The 20,673-nt window shown below is 38.5% G+C and overlaps 1 protein-coding gene across 1 annotated transcript in view; it reads right to left on the bottom strand.

Annotated features, from left to right (window-relative positions):
• The window catches only part of PCSK2 (proprotein convertase subtilisin/kexin type 2), a 257,585-nt gene that overhangs the window by 181,764 nt on the left and 55,148 nt on the right, over nt 1-20,673 (bottom strand). The window lies entirely within an intron of this gene.

Raw genomic sequence — 20,673 nt, 5'->3', positions numbered from 1 at the left:
AAAACTATCACAAGACAAAAAGCTCAGTTGGCTCAAAAAAGACTCCATTGGTTGAGCCTCTGACTCTTGGTTTCAGCTCAGGTCCTGATCTCAGGGTCTTGAGATTGTGTCCTGCCTTAGACTCTGCTCAGCGGGGAGTTTGCTGGAGATTCTCTCCCTCTGCCCCATTCTCTCTCTCTCTCTCTCTCTCTCTCCCAAATAAATGAATAAATCTTAAAAAAAAATAAAAGAGATAAAGGAAATATTTCCTATTATTAAAAGGAATATCCTCCAGGGAGATGCAACAATCACAAAACATTACGAATTCATTACGGCTTTGGAATTGGAATTGGCAACTCTTAGGAATAAGAGGAGAAATCATCTAGACCTCAATTATCGTGGAGACTTTACATGCTGCCTTTCAAAAACTGGCAGACCAGCAAGAACAAAAAATCGCAAGGATACAGAGGATTTATGTAGCGTAATGAACACATCGGATTTAATAGTTATGTAGAAAACTGCAATTGTCCAAGAGATACTGCACATTTTCTCCAAATACTCATTTAAAAAATAATTATAGGCTACTTAGAAAGGAATAATAATGGAAGAACACATTTCAAAGCCTCTGAGATGAATCCAGGTCTTGATTCAAAGGAAAACATTTTAATGCAGTATTTTTATTAATAAAAATATACAGCATTTATTACAAATAAAATAGCACAGCACTGGGGTGCCTGGCCGGCTCACTCAGTAAGTACAGCATGCAACTCTTGATCTCGGGGTTTGTGAGTTCGAGCCCCATGTCCGGTGTAGAAATTACTTAAAAAAATAGCATAACATTAACTCAAGAAACAAAAACGATAATTTTAAAAGCAATAGGGAAAAGGTATTATTGAGATAAAAACAGAAAGAACCCCCCCAAAGAGTACTATTGAGAAATAAATCTAAATTTTGGTTCTTTGAAAAAGCCGACAAACCTTTTTAAAGTATAACAAAAAAAGAGAGAGAGAGAAAGAAAAGATAGCAGTACACTACATTAGGAATAAAAGCATATAATTATATGCTGGAAGGATTTTTAAATGATAAGAAAATACCGTACACACTTCTACAGCAACAAATTTGATAATTGAGATTAATAAATACTCTTCAAGGAATGTATAATTTACCAAAACGGGCTCAGGAAGTAGCAGAAAACCTGAGCAGACAATATGCAATTTAAAAGAAGTTGAAAGGTTGTCAAAGGTACACTTCTAAAAAAGGACCAGAACAACCCAGTTCTTAAATGAGTTATATTGTCCTTCAAGGAGCACGTTGTTCCTTTGCATTCTAAACTGTTAAGAAGCACTGGAAAACAAGAAGTTTCCAGTTCACTTTATGGGCTTCACAATTTCTGAGAAAAAGATCGCCCTAAAAGGAAAATAAAGACCTATATCTCTTAGGAATATAGACTTTTAAAATATCAAGAAATTGAATTCATAGTATAATAAAGGATAATGCCTTATGACAAAGCAAAATGTACGTTAGTAATTTGGGGGTACTTTTTTAAAAAAGATTTTATTTATTTATTTGAGAGAGAGCATGAGCGAGCGCATGAGCCAGCAGGAGCAGGGGGAGGAGCAGAGCGCTGAGGGCGAAGCAGGCTCCCTGCTCAGGACCTCTGGCTTAATCCCAGATCATCGCCTGAACCAAAGGCAGAAGCTTAACCAAATAAGCCACCCAGGCGCCGCTGGGGGTACTTTTATAACAGGAAATCAGTCATTATGATATACTTTATTACATTAATTGTTTAAAAGAAAAAGAAACGATATGACCATGTAGTGTATACATGTTTCAAGTATGTTTGGTATATTTGATAAAGTTTCCATTTTTGATAAATGCTGTTTATGAATTAGAAACATAAAAAATGTTTGGAACATGATAAATGGTATTTATTAGAAAGCAAAAAATATAAAAACAAAACAGAAGCATTCTTGTGAAAATGGACAATACAAGGATGCCCACACTGACAGCTCTTACTCTTTTGTCTGAAGGTTGTAAATGAAACAAGGCCAAGAAAAATGTGTGAGCTATAAATATTATTAAATGATCATTATTTATAATTTATCAGAGTTTCTTCCTAGAAAATTCAAGGTAATCCCGTTTCAAGCTATCATAATTAGTAACAGTCAGCAAGATGGAGAAAATCAATAGTTAAGAATTTCAGAGCTTTCCTATGTACTAGCAGTAGTCTTTCAGAGAAAGTAATAAGAAGAAAGTATCCACAATAAACACTCAAACTATGAAAGTCTCAGGAATAAATCTATAGGAAATACTCAGGACCTAATAAAAAAAAAAGCTATGAAATTTGACTAAAACCTGCAGGAAGGTGTGAATACACCGGGAGACATACCATGACTTTGAAAGAGAAGACCTGATATTGTGAAGGTGTCAATTTCACCCCTTCCCAGCAATCTACAAGCTTAATGGAAACTCAATCCAAATATCTGATTTTAAAATTTTGTATATAATAAAGTCACATTGTTAGGACTGGATAAACAAGTGGTATTGAGTCAATTAACTAACTGAAAAATCCCCATATCACATCATAGATGAAATTAATTTCCGTATAGATTTACCATGTGAAAGTATAGTTTTAATTGATTTGTCAAATACTTTTATGATTTTATCTTGTATAAATGTAGGAAAATATAAAAGTATTTTTTATTCTCTTTTTGAAGGACTGAATAGGGAAAATCTTTCTTTTTTAAAAAGATTTATTCACTTTAGAGAGAGAGAGTGAGTGAGCGAGCGTGTGAGAGCATGTGTGGTGGGGGAGGGGAAAGCGCAGAGGGAGAGAAATTCTCAAGCAGCCTCCGCACTGAGCCCCGAGCTGGTCAAGGGGCTTGATCCCACAACCCAACCCAGAGATTATGACCTGAGCTGAAATCAAGAGTTGGGCGCTCAACCAACTGACCCACCAGAGGGAAGACCTTTCTAAAACCTTTCTTTCTAAAAAATGAAAAAAAAATGTTTAAAGAAAAAAATACTATGTATTAAAATAAATTCAAGATAAATTAGCATTAATATTGAGGACATAAAAGAAGTACAAAGCAATGCAGGCAAATATTTATTTGGTTTTGGAGTGGGAACTCAGTGAAGAAAAGACCTAGACATGACACGGTGGTAGAGATTCCTGCTTGTCCACTCAATATCCACTCTCTGGTCTCTCTTCTGAATAGAACCCTCTATTATGAGGACAGCCATATGCTCAGCCAAAAAAATTATAGTTCCCAGCATTTCTTGCCAATAAATTTAGGCAATGATATTTTTGGACTACTGTGGAAGTTACTTTTTACTCTTAGAATTTCTTGATCTTGTTTGGAATGCTTATGTGACTGTGGAGTTTCAGCAGCTATTTTGTGATCTTGAGACTGGAAGCTCTATGTTCAGAAAAACAGAACCCAAAAAATGAAGGAGCCTGGTTCCTTATGCTTTGTGGAACTGCCATACCAGCCTTACACTATTTGCCTCCAGGTTCCATTTATGTGAGGACATAAACCCTTATAAGTTTATCCTGCTGTGATTGGGTCTCGATTACTAGCAGCCAAATACAATTTATAATTAAAAAACAGAACAAAAAGACCACCGAAAAACCTCTTATGCCTTAAAAAGCACCATAAATATGTTGCAGCTGCAATGGGGACCTTATGGTAACATCTATCAAAATGACAAATATGGATACTTTGGACTAACCATTCAATTCTTGGGAATTTATTCTACAGATATACTGGGAAGCAATACATGTAAAATGTGTATTGTAGCAAAAGAGGAGAAGCAACCGAAATATCCAGCAGTAAAGAATTGGTTAAATAAAATAGGACTCATTCATGCAGCAGAATATCATTTATCCGTACAAAAGAACAAGAAAGCTGCTCCTGTACTAACATGCAAGGCACCAAAAGGAGGATGCGCAAAGGTGTTTAGAGTTTACTATTGTTTATGTAAAAAGGGTGAGAAACAAGAATACACATTCATGCCTTGTATATGTAAGAAACTCAGGAAGGTTACACAAGAAATTAATAATAGTGGTTATTTAGCATAGGTAGGGGTGAAAACTGGTTAATGGAGGAAGGAGTGGGAAGGAGACTTTTGAAGAACTTTGTACATATATATGTATAATTTATACATAATTTTTGGTCTATATAAACTATATTACCTATGCCCAAAACTTAAGGATAATAAAAACAGGGGCAATATTGCCTCAAATGTGCAGGCTTATGGATTTCAGACAGAACTGGATATTGTCTTTAAACCTTGTGATCAAGGTATTATTTAACCTCTGAGACTTGGACTTCCCCATTAGTGAATAGGGTAATAATAGCCACCTCTGTGACCGGTGGTGAGAACTTAAACTACGTATGTTATGGAGAGTGTATATCCCAGGTTGGGCACATGGTGATAAAAAGTGGTGGTGAACGTGATTTTCAGAAAGTGTAAATGACAAAGAGGACAGATTATTTGCTGGAAATGGGCTAATATTCTTACAATAAAATGGGATCATACAGACACTCCCTCATAGATGGCAAGAATGCAAAAAGGCAAATCATTCATACCATCACTGATTGAAGACCCACTGTGTGCCAGGCAGCGCTCTGTTTTTTAGACAGCTACGCGCATCATACTATCACTGCCTTTTCACGGGAGAGATATAAATGAGAAATTCACTTTCATTAAAAATCGAATACATGCAAGTTGAAATAAAATAAGAACCCTCTTTGGTTCGCCAAATGGAAGAAGATGAAAATTCTAATAATACTCTATTAATAGAAATGTGTTTAAAACCTAAAAAAATGGGCAAACTGATGAATGCAGCAATTTTACCTCTAGGAATTTATCTTCTGCAAGTACTCAGAAATACGTTAAGAAGTACATATATGAATTTATTCTTGATAGTGTTCTCTGAAGCTCATTTATTATTAAAAAAAGTTAGAAGTGGCCATTGTTACAAAATAGGGAAAATGTTAAATAAATGATGCTAAAGTCATATAATGGAAAACAAAACATCTTTTAAAAACAATATTTTAGAAGGAAGTAACATGAGGAATAAACATGAAGATGACAGTTTTGTAAAATAATAAACACGACAGACAAAACACTGAAAGGATACAAATACAAAATGTTAAGGGATATTTAGCTTTGGCTCTGGGTAGCTTTTATTTTGAAAGTAATGGACCCAATATTCACGTCCCTTCAAATTTTATACGTTAAAGCCCCAACCGCAAAAACGATGGTATTTGGAGGTGAGGCCTTTGGGAGGAAATTAGGTTTAGATGAGGTCATGAGGTTGGAGCCCCCAGGATGGGATTAGTGCCAGGAAAGGGGGTATCACCAAGAACCCAATATGCTGGCACCTTGACCTTGGATTTCCCAGCCTCCAGAACTGTGAGAAATAAATGTTGTTCAAGCCACTCAGTCTATGGGATTTGTATAAATCTTTTTCTTTTTTTTTTTTTTAAGATTTTATTTATTTGAGAAAGAGAGAAAGACCGAGAGCATGAGAGAGAGAGAGGGAGCACAAGCAGAGTGGAGGGGCAGAGGGAGAGGCAGAAGCCCTCTGCCCACTAAGGAGCCTGCCCCACTCAGGGCTGGATCCCAGGACCTTGAGACCACGACCTGAGCAGAAGGCAGAGGCTTAACCGACAGCCACCAAGGTGTCCCCAGTCTATGGTATTTATTTACGGCAGCCTGAGCTAATGAAGACTGAAGTTATAGTCTTTGAAACATACATTGATTTATAGACAAATTAGTGTGTTAGGTATTTTTTAATAGTAAAAGTGTTCTTTGTTACCATTTTCAGATCTTTTTTTAAATTAATAAACTGTTTTTTTAAAGATTTTTTTTTCAAATTTATTCGACAGAGATAGAGACAGCCAGCGAGAGAGGGAACACAAGCAGGGGGAGTGGGAGAGGAAGAAGCAGGCTCACAGTGGAAGAGCCTGATGTGGGACTCGATCCCCTAACGCCAGGATCACGCCCTGAGCCGAAGGCAGACGCCCAACCGCGGTGCCACCCAGGTGCCCCAATAAACTATTTTTTTGAGCAGCTTTAAGCTCACAGCAAAACTGAATGGAAAGTACAGAGTGTACCTGTATTCGCCCCTGCCCCCCACGCATGCACCCTCCCCCAGCATGGACAGGACACAGGGCCCCACAGCGGAACATTTTGGTATAACCGGTGGGTTAATTTTTAAGAGAGGAGCTTCATACTGACCCTCCAGGATGCATCTGTTATATCTCCTGTGTTACTTTGTACTAATTACCAAAACTAATTAGGTTCCTTTTCGGTACGTAAATCTAGACTTCTAAAAAGATCAACCTCGCCACCCATTTTGTTCTTCAACCTAGATATTGATTAAACTAACAAACTGATGGGATTAAGCAAAGTTGAGAGATAATAGCGCTGCATTAATTTATAGTCAAATGATTGGAGATTTTATCAGGGTCCGGGACTCTGCCGCTAATCCTCTCTTGAGCGGAGTGAAATGTCTCCCTCCGGACAAAGGTGGTTTACAGCAAGGTCTGTCACCCTTATTTTCTTCTATAAATAGATCCCATAGTATAGCTCACAAACCCAGCTCTCTTTTACCCAGACCTTTAGGATAGCTCCATGCAGTCTTTCAGAATTGCTACCTATAATTCGATGTAGAGCGAAGCCAGGTGTATTAGTTTGCGAGGGCTGCTATAACAAAGTCCCACCGACTGGGTGGCTTCATAACAGAAATTCATTTTCTCACACTGAGGTCAAGGTGTCCACGAGGTTGGTTTCTTCCGGTCTCTCTCCTTGGCTTGTAAATGAGCATCTTTCTCCCTGCGTCCTCACATAGTCTTCCCCCGTGTGTGTGTGTGTCCTAATCTCTGTATATAAGGACACCAGTTGTATTTGATTAGGGCTCACCTTAATGACCTCATTTTAACCCAAATAGATTTTTAAAGACTCTATCTCTAAATACAGGTATAGTCTGAGGGACCGGGGCTTAGGACCTCAACTACAAATTTGGGTGGGACACAATCCAGGCCATAGCGCCAGGCATCGTGTTGCTGAGATAGGTGAGCAGAGACCCATGATTGCTGCCTCTTTTCGGCTCTCACATTTCTCTTCTACGCCCTTGGAACTGCACCTGCCTACATCTTACTGCCCTTGAGATTGCTCCCTGTCGAAGCCATCCTTCGCTGGACCAGACCCTCACACAGAGCTCTTCTTGAAATGCTCTCCTGGATTTCTGCTGCCTTTGGAAGAATTCTTGTGTACCTTAGGGTAACGGGGTGCCTGCTAAGGCAGAAGTCAGATGAAACTCCACTCAAGGACGTTCTTGAAATGTCATCTACCACAAGAAGGGCTCTCCTACGAGCAGAGCTGTGTGCTCCTGCAAGGGCCATGTGGGGCTTTCTGCTTGGTCAGGTAGATTTAGGGTAGGAGGGAAGGGCATGCACAGTGACATGATCCAAACTGCAGAGTTGGCCTGGGTACAGCAAGACCACTTTGCACAAGGAAGGCAGGACATTCTGGGAGAGAAGGAAGAACCAACAAAGCCCCAGATTCTGGGTCAGGTTGCTTTCTTAGGGTGGGCTTAGGAGTGTGCACATCAAGGGCGGATATAAGGTTAGAGCAACAAGGCCCCCGAAGTAAACACACCTTGAGGATAAAGGAATGCAAGTTTTAAAGTCAGATCCTACACAGGCCCAGTGGATCAGGGAGGTTCCCCAAGCCTCCCCAAGCCTCCTTACCACCCCTAGGGAGGCTTGTGGGAACAATCAATGGCCAAGGTGGGAATTTTAAGTAAAAGGAGCTGTGGGCTTGGTGCCTGGCTAAGATGGGACAGTGCTACCAATGGCTGCTAGTGGCACTGCCACCTCGGAAGTTCCAGGGTTCTTGGAGAATAAGGATCTCCTTCCGGTAAGGTATGTGGACTCTCGAGTCACTAGTCAAAAAATTATATAACCACACTTGCTCCTATGCCTGAGAAGCAAATGTCACCAGCCTACTTACCTCTTTGGACAACTTGGTGTCACCATCCCATCTCCTCCCCACTTCAACACACATACATGTGCACACACACACATATTCCCCCTCTGCTAAAAGTATTCAGAACATGAAGCTCCTTGAAATGCCTCCATGTCCTTTTTCACTGTGGTTTATTCTCACTTAGCCTTGGAAACTCATCACCCGCAGCTCTTCTCCATTCCCCTGCATATCAATTACTGTTTGATTTGTTGCCCTTGCCCATTGGATCATGGGATGGTTCATTTTATGGGTCAACTTGGCTAGGCTATGGTGCCCAGATGTTTGGTGAACACCAGTCTAGATGTTGCTATGAAGGTATTTTTTAGATGAGATTAACATTTATTTATTTATTTTTTAAAGATTTTATTTATTTATTTATTTATTTATTTATTTATTTATTTATTTATTTATGAGACTGCGAACAAGAAAGAGAGAGAGATAGCACATGAGCAGGGGCAGAGGGAAAGGGAGAAGCAGGCTCCCCACTGAGCAGGGAGCCTGATGTGGGCTTGGTCCCAGGACCCTGGGATCAGAACCTGATCTGAAGGTAGATGCTTAACTGACTGAGCCACCCAGGCATCCCTGAGATCTACATTTAAATCAGTAGACTTTGGATAAAGCAGATTACTCTTTGTAATGTGGGTGGGCCTCGTCCAATCAGTTGAAAGCTTTAAGACAAAGAGTGAGGTGGCTTGAGGAAGAGAGAATTCTGCTTTCAGAAGGCCTTTAGATGCATGACTATGCCATCAACTCTTGCTGGAATTTCCAGCCTGCTAGCCTGCCCTGCAGATTTAGGACTTTTGCGTCCCCACAATAGCATGAGCCAATTCCTCAGAATAAATCTCTCTCTTTACTTACACATCCTGTTGATTCTGTTTCTCTAGGGAATCTTGACTGATGCCGACTGAACATGACTCTCTCCATCAGGTTAGAGACAAAGGCTGAGGGAGTTGGGGAGTGAGGCCTGGACAGTTCTGCAATCCAAGCAAAGCAGGTGAGCTTACAAACATGGCAAGCTCTTTTCGAATTCCTGACAAAACCAGGATTTATATATAAACATCTTCCAAAATATGGCTGAAGGCTAATATTCAGAGCATTAGAGCATTTGATACATTTTTCTCCCTCCAAAAGCATCTTAGTAGTTTTGCTTTTTTTGAAGCTTAAGCTCCTGGCAAGGTATTTGGTACATTTCATATAAAGCATCTGACACATTCTAGGTGTTAAAGAAAAGGTTAATTTCCCCCAAAAAGAAAAAAATTCTGCACAGAGAGCTTGCTCTCCCAGTCATATGGAGGCTGCACCTAATTTCCCCATTTATCTTCAACATTCTTCCTCCTGCCTTTGAAACTCTTTCATTTAGCATTAGCATTTGATTAACCTTTTATTCAAGAGACATCTGGGTTTTGTTATACACTATTATGCTGATTCTGGCTTGTTTTTATTTCAGATAATTTTCAAGTAGCCACTTGTGCCAGGTAATACGGCCTTCTTGTATGGCTAATTGTCGGCAATGGGGCTCCAGGAAGAGTGGTTCTTCCGTTATGCAAAACTTGTTCACTGTGGAGAAAATAGGAACCATCAAGTAGTGACAGTGAGATCTTATTTTACTGTGTGGGATTATTTGGAAGAATGTCTTGGCCACCTTTCCCTTATATATATGCATTTTCTGCGGGCTTGGACAATTATATTGTCTATCAATTAAAATTCATACAATATAGAACTTAACCAAGAAAACTAAATATAAATCTGCACTTACTGTCACATGGGAATATTCTCAGCAGTCTGCATGGATTCTGCAAGATTTTTTTCAAGTGTCCTCTGAGGTCATAGTGCTGCTTCATTAGAGGCTGAATGATGTAGACTATGGCCTAACTTCTAGATCTGGAGGAAGGAAAATTCCATTGCCAATTCTTTAACAGTAATGATGGGTCATGGTTGCCAGGGACAGAACTGATCCAGGATTTGTACCATGCTTTGGCACTTCTTCAAAGCTTTGGTCTGAAGATTACTACTCTCGCGGGGCCATTCTGTCTGCTGTTGTCTGAAGGAGGAGCTCAAAATATAGTCTCCTCAAGAATTCAGGGCTGTTGCACGCGCCTGCTCTCACACAAGGAAATGACGGGGGAAAATGTAGCAGATGCAATTCCTGGAAGGTAGAGTCAAATGTTCAAGATATGGCTTAGGGAGAATCAAGAAATGCTTTCATGGGTAGGATGAAAGGCACCTTCAATAACATCACACCTGTACCTTCCAGTTAGCCAAACATAAGGGGGCAATTCCAGGAGATGAGCCGAGCCTTGTTAGTTAATAAGTAGTCAGAGGCCAAGACCCGTACCACGGAAGACCAGTACCATTTCTGACTTATTAGATCCATAAACCTCAGTCTGTCTAGCTAGTGGGACCAATGTTCTGCGAGTGGGAATGATGATACCCTTCTGGCTTATCTCAACGTAGTGCTCACGAGGATGAAAGAGGTTTGCAAACTTCTGCGTCGGTTGAGATGATGGTGAGCAGGGTGGAGTTAATGCTAGAGTTTGCCCAAGAGAGCCAGCCTGTCAAAGAGCCAAGTATCAACGGAGCACGAGTGGAGCCACATGTGTGGCTCAGCTGAGCTGAGCTGTGTATTCGGCCATGGCTCCAGCAGGGGTAAACTGGGTCATCTCCGGCAAGTCAGAAAACTCCAGTGAGGCTCATTTCTTTCATCTGTGCCCATAGAGAGGCTTGCTAGAGGTGAAGTAGGTAGGTAATTTCTGCTCCAGCTGATCCTGGTCTAGGTGTGGCTGCTAATTACACCTGAAATCTAACTGTCCTCTGTCTCTTTCCTTCGCGTGAAAAGATAACTTGTCTTAGTTCTTTAGTGCAAGAAACTGAAGCCTTAAGTACTTGTCAAAAATGCTTCCCCTTGACTGAAATCATATGACGGTCATACAGTGCTTAATACAGAAACAGTTAAAAATTAGGCCTGGTCTGTAATACATAGATAGATACTTAATGTGAAGAAGTTTAGCCTCAGAAGCCTACCCAAGAAGCCCTTCCCCTGGGTCCAGCTGTATTTGTGCTCATTGAATTGGACGGTTTCTTCAGGAAATTTCAAGGCTCTTTTTATGTGTAACCATCAGGATACGGGTAGGGGCGGGGTAGCAAAATGAGCTCCAAATAAGATTTCAATTTATCGTTCAAATCTCTGATCATTCCATGCCTCTATGAGGCCTCCTTAAGAAATCAAACTCATCCCGAGCTCCATCTGTGAATATCTTTTTTCATTACGGGTCTCTCTACAGTTCAGCCCTGAATTATTCTCTAGTCTCTTTATCTACATATATATTTAGCATATCTATCTATCTATCATCTATCTGTCTGTCTATCTATCAATCTACCCATCCATCCCTACCTTTATCTATCCAGCACCTTTTCCTTTCCTTTTGTGTTTGAGTGTAGCATCTTGAGGGAAGGGATCAGGTTCCCATCAGTTGCTCAATGGGGCAGGACCCGCAGAAGGTGCTCTTGGCAAATGGTTGATGAGTTAACTGGGCTAATAGGGTCTTAGCCAACACACTTAGGTCTAACTCCCTAAAGAGGTCCCCAGTTCTAACCATCCTTCAGGCAAGGCATTTAGCAGTGAAGAAAAATCTTTCCCGAGAACAGGGAGAAGTAAGTAACCTGAGATATAAATAATCTTCAAATCATGGTAGGTTATCTACAAGACTCACTCAGACACATTCTTTCCAGCCTGTGTGATAAATAGGAAAAAGACAAAAGGTCTTCCTTCATTAAAAAAAAAAAAAAAAAAAAGCCTGGAAAAANAAGGAAATATTTCCACTAATGAGTCTCCCTTGCTTGTCCATTAGTTATTAGGCACTTCTTAGAGAAAAAGCCAACTTTCCTTTAATTAATGTGGCTGTTCTTAGGCTTTCTTTGGAGATTTTCTTTTTATATTGAGCTACAGAAATAAGATGAGGAGCTATTATGTTGGCCTGAGCTTACCTGTATTTGATACAACAATGCAGCGCTTCCTCTTTCTTTCCTTCAGTAAGCTTGCCTTAGAACAGAATAGCCCAAGGGTTAAAGATAATACTTGAGTCAAAAGCAAGCACAGCCAATGAAAGAAATGGACGTTCCATACTTAAAGTTACAAAGGAATTGATGCATATAGCACACTGAGATCCACTCTCCACCTCCTTAAAATTCTTAAATATTACAGGATGATAGATAGAGAATTTTTTTTTAAATCCTTAACTACACTGGAAAATAAGAAAGGGTTCCCTTGCTGGAGCGTATAGCATGAGAAATTTGTGAGAGATGGTATCAGAATAATACAGAATATTACAGGCAGGAGAGAACTGTTATGGATTGTGTGCATGGCTCTGGGAAGCTCCAAGTCTGAAAATGGATATAAGAATCCAAGGGCAATAGTCAAGTGGTTTCCTGGGACATCAGAGTAGCAACAGCCAAGTAAGATAACAGAGAATTCCCTTGCAGTTCTCAGAGAAAGCTTCTGTCCACTGGCAGGAGCGATTGGTCTAAGAGTCAGGTTAGAGTGGCAGGGCAGTATTCCGAGGGCGCAGAGACATCCTCATTCCTATCAGAAAAGGTACTTGAATATTCTCCTTGCTGCACAAGCTGGCCATGGTCTGCAATGGCTTGGCAAGCGGATACAGCATGCATAGAGATTCACAGCAACCAACAGAGAGCAGCCAATATAAAGGTGAGTATACGATAAAGGCTGTCCAGGGATGAGAAGCCATCCTAGCCATGTTAATTGGGCAGATTAATTAGCATAAAGAGAAACATTACATTTTGTCACTTACATACCTAAACCAATCACCTTGAACTGGTGGTGAACTGGATGAGAGGTCCTTGAGATTTTCTCAGCATTACCATGGGAAGGCATGTATCAGAGCAAGGATCTGAACTGGTATAAAGCACTCAAGTTTGGGATCCTGTCCCCTGTGACTTTCATAACTCATTATTTGGTTCCATCACATGCTATTCCATGGTGTACTGAATACAGCATCCAGGATACTGGTCTACAGTATGCAGGTGACCACTGAAACTGGGAACATCAGAGATCAAATGTCTCAACAGTTCGTAAGTGAGTCCATCCCCAAATGGGATAAAATTAAATGGGGACCAGGTATAATTAGTAAAGGCACCAGTGAACTTCCTATGGGTGACTGAGAATGAGGGGAAGGCTCTGTCACATTTTCTAAAATGCAAAGACCCCATGTTCAATATCTAAGTGGCACCAGTTTGGTATGAGGCTTAACCATCATTCCAGGACCAAAACACAACTTTGAGCCATCAATTCCATTTCTGATGGCTATTCTAAAGAAACAATTGCACTTGCACACCAATTTCTATCAAGTAGTTAATAGTTAAATAAATAGTGTACATACATTTTGGACTTATAAATCAAGTTCTCTACCAAATGGAAAGAAGAATTTTCAAAATTGTATCTATAATATGATCCATTTTGGTTAAAAATGCTCTTGACACACACACAAAAACCTCTCTATTTCCACATGCACACATATATCCATAGTAAAATACCTAAAAGTTGACTCAGAAGCAATGTAAGTTCCAGTCAACTAGTATTTAATGAGAGTTTATTATGCATTTTTACCATGATGGGTGTTCTAGAGATGAAAAGTGCTGAGATTCAGTTCTCTTTTTCATGAAGTTTGCAATCTAGCTAAGAACCAATTACTCTTTTATCCATTCACTCAGGAACAGGATGTTGATCTGAATACTCACAATTCTCTATGATTCCATTAAAATATTTATTGAGCACTTTTTGTGTGTCAGGCACTGTGTTAGGCACTGAAGATAATGAAAGAGCCATAGCACCTGCTTTTATGAGGTACACAGTCAAGTGCAGGGATGTGTAACTGATAAATTTATGCATCATATTTTTCACTTCTGGTTAAATATGGTAGATTACATACACATGTTTATTTCCATTTCATTCATAAACTGCACTAAAATGAGTAAGGGAATAAAAAAGATGCAAACCCACAAAAACAAATAAGATGGGATTAGAAAAAAAGCAAATGAGTGACGTGAACAGAAAATAGAAGATAGAAACTGAATAGAGAAAGTGAATGGAGAAGATATCTTGTCCATTTTAATGGACTTTTTGTCAATTTATGGCTTTTTAGAACTAATTAATGAATTCAGTGAACTTGCAGGGTACAAAATCAGCATATAAAAATCAGTTGTGTATTTATACACAACCAGCAACAGTCTGAACAAGAAATTAAGGAAAGAATCCCATTTACATTAGCATCAAAAAATGAAATACTTAGTAATAAACTTAACCAAGAAAATGAAAGACAGATACATTGAAAACAACAAAACAATGGTAGAAGAAATTAACACACAAAAGAATGGTAATATATCCCATGTCAATGGATTAGAAGATTTAATATTATTAGAATGTCTGTATGACCCAAAGTGACCTACAGATTCAACGCAATCCTTATCAAAATTCTAATGCCACTTTTTACAGAAATAGAAAAACAATTCTAAAATTCATATGGCGCCACAAAGGACCGTGAATACCAAATAATTTTGAGGAAGAAGAACAAAGCTGGAGACCTCACACTTCCTGATTTCAAAACATATTACAAAGTTACAGCAATCAAAACAATATGGCACAGGGATAAAGACAGTTATATAGATTAATGGACCAGAATAGAAATCCCAAAATAAACCCATGGGGAAAGGATGGCGAACATCATTATGAAAAGATGTTTAACAACAATAATCATCAGGGACATGCAAATCAAAACCACTATATCACCTCACACCTGTTAGGATGGTCATTACATAAACAAACAAAAGCCTAGGATAACTAAGCAATGTCGTTAAGGATATAGAGAAAAAGGAACCCTGGTGCACTGTTGGTGGGAATGTAAATTGATACGGCCATTATAGAAAACAGTATGAAGGGTCCTCGAAAAATTGAAAATAGAACTACTATATGATACAGTAATCCCGCTTCTGGATATTTATCCAAAAGAATTGAAATCGGATTCTTGAAAAGATATGGGTACCTTATGTTCAAGGCAGCATTATTTTGTAACAGACAAGAGGAAGACTACTTAAATGACCATCACTGCATGAAAGGAAAATACATCAATGGACGTATTAAGGAAAATGTGATACATGCATACAATGGAATATTATTCATCCACACACATAAAAAGAAAACCCTATCATACACTACAACATAGATGAACTTTGAGGACATTATGCAAAGTGAAAGAAGCCACTTCCAGAAGGACAAATGCTGCATGACTCCACTTATCTGAGGCATCCAAAGTAGCAATGTCATAGAAACAGAAAGTAGAATGGTGGTTGTCAGGGGCTCAAGGGAGAGGAAAATGGAGAGTTGTACAGCAATTATAGAGTTTAAGTCACGCACGATGAATAAGTTACAGAGATCTGCTGTACAACATCTTACTTACAGTTAATAATATTGTACTGCACACTTAAGATTTTGTTAATAGGGTAGATTTCATGTTATATATTATTTACCACACACACACAAGAAGGTCGTTGATTTAGCTGGACTGGGAAGCTAGAACCTAAGGGTATGTCAAGGGAGAAGCCAACAAGATGTAAGCTCATTTAGACTGCAGCATCCCAGAAAGACTCAGAAATCAGAGGCACCAACTATATCAAAAATTCAGAAGTTCAAAACCTGTATGAAAGCAGTTAGGGTTACTACTTAGGAAATTGAACCATAAAGTTTTCATACTGGAGGTAACAAGCATGCAAATGATTGCAAATAGGTGTCATACGAAAGTGGGGATTAAGTGACATGGTTTCACTGCTATACTATGATATGATTAGATTTCAGAGTGCCAGCAGCCAGACTTTTCTTTCCAGGCTGGGTGTAGGGGTGTATTCCTCTTTGGAAAACTGACATGGTCAGGAGATAAGATCACAGTTATTTGTAGGTGGACAAACAAATGACTGTGGCTTCACTCATGCACCTAGAGGTTCCAATCAATTTTCAAATATGAATGAAGAGCTGAAGATCACCAGGCATTTCAGAAAATATTCTAAAATAAAAGCTTAAGTAAATAAACCATAACAAAACACACAAAATAATGAACTTAAAGGAAACAGACAATGCAAGGAGTAGAATGAAACTTTAAAAGAATGAGAAGAAGCACCCTGGAGAGAATAAAAACTGCATCAATGAAACAAGAGCATGATGCTAGAGAAAAAGAACTAGAAAGAGACCTTGCATTAAAAAATTATATGTACACACATGTACATATATGTACATACACAAATATACATCTACATATATATGCACGCATGTATGTGTGTGTATATTAGAAATTCTCCCAAAAAAGTAGAACAAAAAGATAAAGAATATGGGGAGAAAAAAAAGAAAAGTCAGAAAACAGTAAGATTCATCCTATAATCTGCCCCACAGCTAACTAAGAGAACAGAGAAATAAGTTATCAAGATAGTAACACAAAAAAATGTCACAGAACTGAAAGGGACATGTCTCTAGATTAAATGTGCTCACTAAGTGTTGACCACAACGAGTGGAAAAAGTCTCCTCCAAGGAATATAACTGTGAAATTTTAGAACATACGGCTGAGGAGGAAATCATTAAAGTTGTGTGTGTGCGTGTGTGTGCTCGTGTGTGCGTGCGTGTGTGCATGTGTGTGTGTGTGTGTCTGTGTGTGGCAGAGAGAGAAGGAAGGAAAAAGAGAGAGAGAGAAAGAGATGGGGGGAGAAGAAATACAAGGACAGGAATCAGAATGATATCAGACTTCTCAATGGCATTTTTTTTTTTTTTGAAAGACAGCCAGCGAGAGAGGGAACACAAGCAGGGGGAGTGGGAGACGAAGAAGCAGGCTCCCAGGGGAGGAGCCCGATGCCGGGCTCGATCCCAAGACCCTGGGATCACGTCCTGAGCCGAAGGCAGACACTTAACAACTGAGCCACCCAGGTGCCCCTCAATGGCATTTTTATAAGCAAAGACAATATAGCAACATTTCCAAATTTGGAGAGATGCTTATTTCCAACATAATAATCTATAACCAAATAAACTATTAAGTTGAATGTAGAATACAAGTTCTAAAATATCACGTCTTATGAGAGACATCCTTCATCAGAATAAGAGAGTAAACTGAATAAAAGAAAGGTATGAGATCCAGGAAAGAGGGATCCAGTACCGGACAGCTGAAAGAGAATTCCTGGAATGATGGTGAAGGAAATCCTGCGGTAAGAGCTATGAGCTGGTCCAGAGAGCAACCACTACAAGTGAAGTGAAGAGATGGTGGCTCCAGGATGGATGACTCAGTTAAATAAAAGAACTGATTATTTATCAGGCCTTAGAGGAGAGAGAAAATTATTCATTTAGAGAGAAAATTTCATATGGAGACGTAGGAAACTTAAGCAAATGAAAAACAAGGCAATCATTAACTCCAGGAGGAAAAAAAAAAGTTGCTTGAGAAAGGAGATGTTCTTGGTATAATAAGTGGCTTAACTGCAAATAATACTTAAATATTCATAATAATATAAACACTGAATATTAATTTAGCCCCATATTGTGATATAACTATATTCAGAAGCTGGAAGAAATATAAACATTTTGTTTGTGTGTATGTGTGTGTTGTGCTGTGATTGAGAAAATTCTCATCTATAGAAAAAAGCCAATAGACTACATTTGAAATGAAAAAAAAATCAATACATTTCACTATACACATATTACTTTACAATGGGGAGTTAACACAACAAACAGTTAAAGAATTAAAGGATAATGCCTTTCCAATGGACTGAGACTTGGGAGAGGTGGGGCAAAAGATTGCTGTCTTTAGTTAAGTCTGGCATTTCGTGTTTAAAACTGTATTATTTTGGCAAAATTACAGTGAAAATAAAATCACCTACTCATAACTAAATGTGATGTGTTCATGACATATGTATAAATTTCAGGTAAATTTCAGAAATCAGTATCAGTCACTATGTAATTATATGCTAGAGAATGAAATATTACTAATCGTGGCTTTCATCTTTTGATCACTCACTTATCTTAGCATCAACTTGTTTAATGTTTACATCAACTCTTGAGCTAGATGCTATTATCATCAACCACACTTTATAGATGAGGTCATGAGAAGCTAAATAACTTCTACAAACATATGCAGTTGGAAAGTGCAGTGATGGACCTGAGATTAAAATCTCACTCTATACAAAGCTCATAAACTTGGCCGCAAGTGTATACGCCAGACATACTAGGAAGTTATAGGAATTCAGAGGGGGGGGCAAGAGACCTGGATTCACCCTCTTTTTCCAGACCAACTATCCCAGTACAGAGCAAGTTTCCCTGTACTTAAAAAAAATTTTTTTTAACTCTGATGTAATTTGCTATTTGATAAGACACTAGTTCGAATTTTAAGAAATAATTTTACTTGAGGTTCTTTTCAACTCACTTTCTACACATTTTTAGTCAGGTTATTCTTAGATTTTTCAACACAAAACTTAGAATGCTGCCCTGAATCTCTATAAACAATAATAACACTTTACTGTATTCAGAGAACCTTCCCTTCTATCATCTTATTTGATTGCCACAGTGACTATCCAAAATGAGGAGGGTTGATGTCATTCATCATTTTACAGATGAGGGCATTAGAGACCATAAAAACAATGTGGTTTTCTGGGACCCACACAGACAATAAATGATAGAGTTGTGGTTAGAACTCACAACTTGTGATTGATTCTCTTTGACTCTTTTTCCACCACACTTGTACCTCCTTACGTGGCTCCACCCATTGATGTCACTGCCCTGAAAAGGGCATTTGTGTTTGTCTTATGTTAAAGTTCACACTTTGGAGAAGTCAACCTCTTTTACGTATATATGTATGTATGTATGTATGTATGTATGTATGTATGTATTATGTATCTCAGTTTGTTGTATTTATTTTTTATTTTAAATTTTTATTCTGGTTTAGTTAACATGTAGTGTTATATTAGTTTCACGTGTACAATATAGTGATTCAACAGTTCTATCTGCTGCTCAATACTCATCACGATACGTATACTCTTAAATCCCTTCATCTATTTCACTCATCTCCCCACCCACCTCCTCTCTGGTAACCCAACAGTTTGTTCTCTATAGTTAAGAATCTCTTTCTTGGTTAGCCTCTTTTTTCCTTTGTTCATTTGTTTTGTTTCTTAAATTTCACATATGAGTGAAATCATATGGTATTTGTCTTTCTCTGGCTGGCTTCCTTCACTTAGTTATACTTTCTCTAAATCCATCTATGTTGTTGCAAATGGTAAGATTTCATTCTTTTTATTCTATTGTGTGTATATATATATACATATACATATCTTCTATAAACATACACACCTGGAAAGTGCAGTAGTGGATTTAAGATTAAAATCTGACTCTATCCAAAGCTCTTAAACTGGGCAATTAATGTGGAATATATATATATATATATATATATATACACACACACACATATATGTATTAGTATATGTATGTATTTGTATGTATGTGTGTGTGTATATAAAATCCGTCCATTGATTGACACTTGGGTTGCTTCCATAATTTGGTTATTGTAAACAATATTGCAATAAACATTGGGGTGCATATATCTTTTTGAATTAGTGTTTTCAGGTAAATAACCAGTAGTGGAATTCCTGGATCATGTGGAAATTCTATTTTTAATTTTTTGGGGAACCTTCATACTGTTTTTTCCACAGTGGTTGCACCAGTTTGCATTCCCACCAACTGTACACAAGGCTTCCTTTTTCTACATGTCCTTGCCAACACTTCTTTTTTCTTGTGTTTTTGATTTTAGCCATTCTGATAGGTGTCAGGCGATATCCACTGTGGTTTTGACTTGCATTTCCCTGAAGATGAGTGGTGTTGAACATCTTTTCATGTGTCTGTTGGCTATCTGTATGTCTGCTTTGGAGAAATGTCTGTTCATGTCTTCTGTGCATTTTTTTTTTAAAGATTTTATTTATTTATTCGACAGAGATAGAGACAGCAAGCAAGAGAGGGAACACAAGCAGGGGGAGTGGAAGAGGAAGAAGCAGGCTCATAGCAGAGGAGCCTGATGTGGGGCTCGATCCCATAATGCCGGGATCACGCCCTGAGCCGAAGGCAGACGCTTAACCGCTGTGCCACCCAGGCGCCCCTCCTTACGATTTTCTTAATGACATAGTCTTTTCTCTAGCTAAATTTATTGTAAGAATATAGTATATGACACATATACAAAATATGTGTTAATCTACTGAATGTTACTGGTAAGGCTTCTGGTCAACAGTAGGCTATGAGAGGTTAAGTTTCAGGTTAGAAGTTATNCTTGTTGAAGATTAATTGACTATATAATCATGGATTTACTTCTAGACTCTCATCTGTTCTATTGGTCTATGTGTCTGTTTTTGTGCCAGGACCACACTGTTTTGATCACTACAGCTTTGTAGTGTATCTTGAAATCTGGGATTGTGACGTCTCCAGTTTTGTTCTTCTTTTGCAAGATTGCTTTGGTTATTTGGGGTCTTTTGTGGGTCCGTACAAATTTTAGGATTATTTGTTCTAATTCTGTGAAAAATGCTATTGGTATTTTGATAGGGATTGCATTAAATCTATAGATTGCTTTGGGCAGTATG

The sequence above is a fragment of the Ailuropoda melanoleuca genome, chromosome 13 (assembly GCF_002007445.2).
Source record: "Ailuropoda melanoleuca isolate Jingjing chromosome 13, ASM200744v2, whole genome shotgun sequence".
NCBI classification, from domain to species: Eukaryota; Metazoa; Chordata; class Mammalia; order Carnivora; family Ursidae; genus Ailuropoda; species Ailuropoda melanoleuca.
This window is presented reverse-complemented; position numbering and strand designations above follow the sequence as displayed.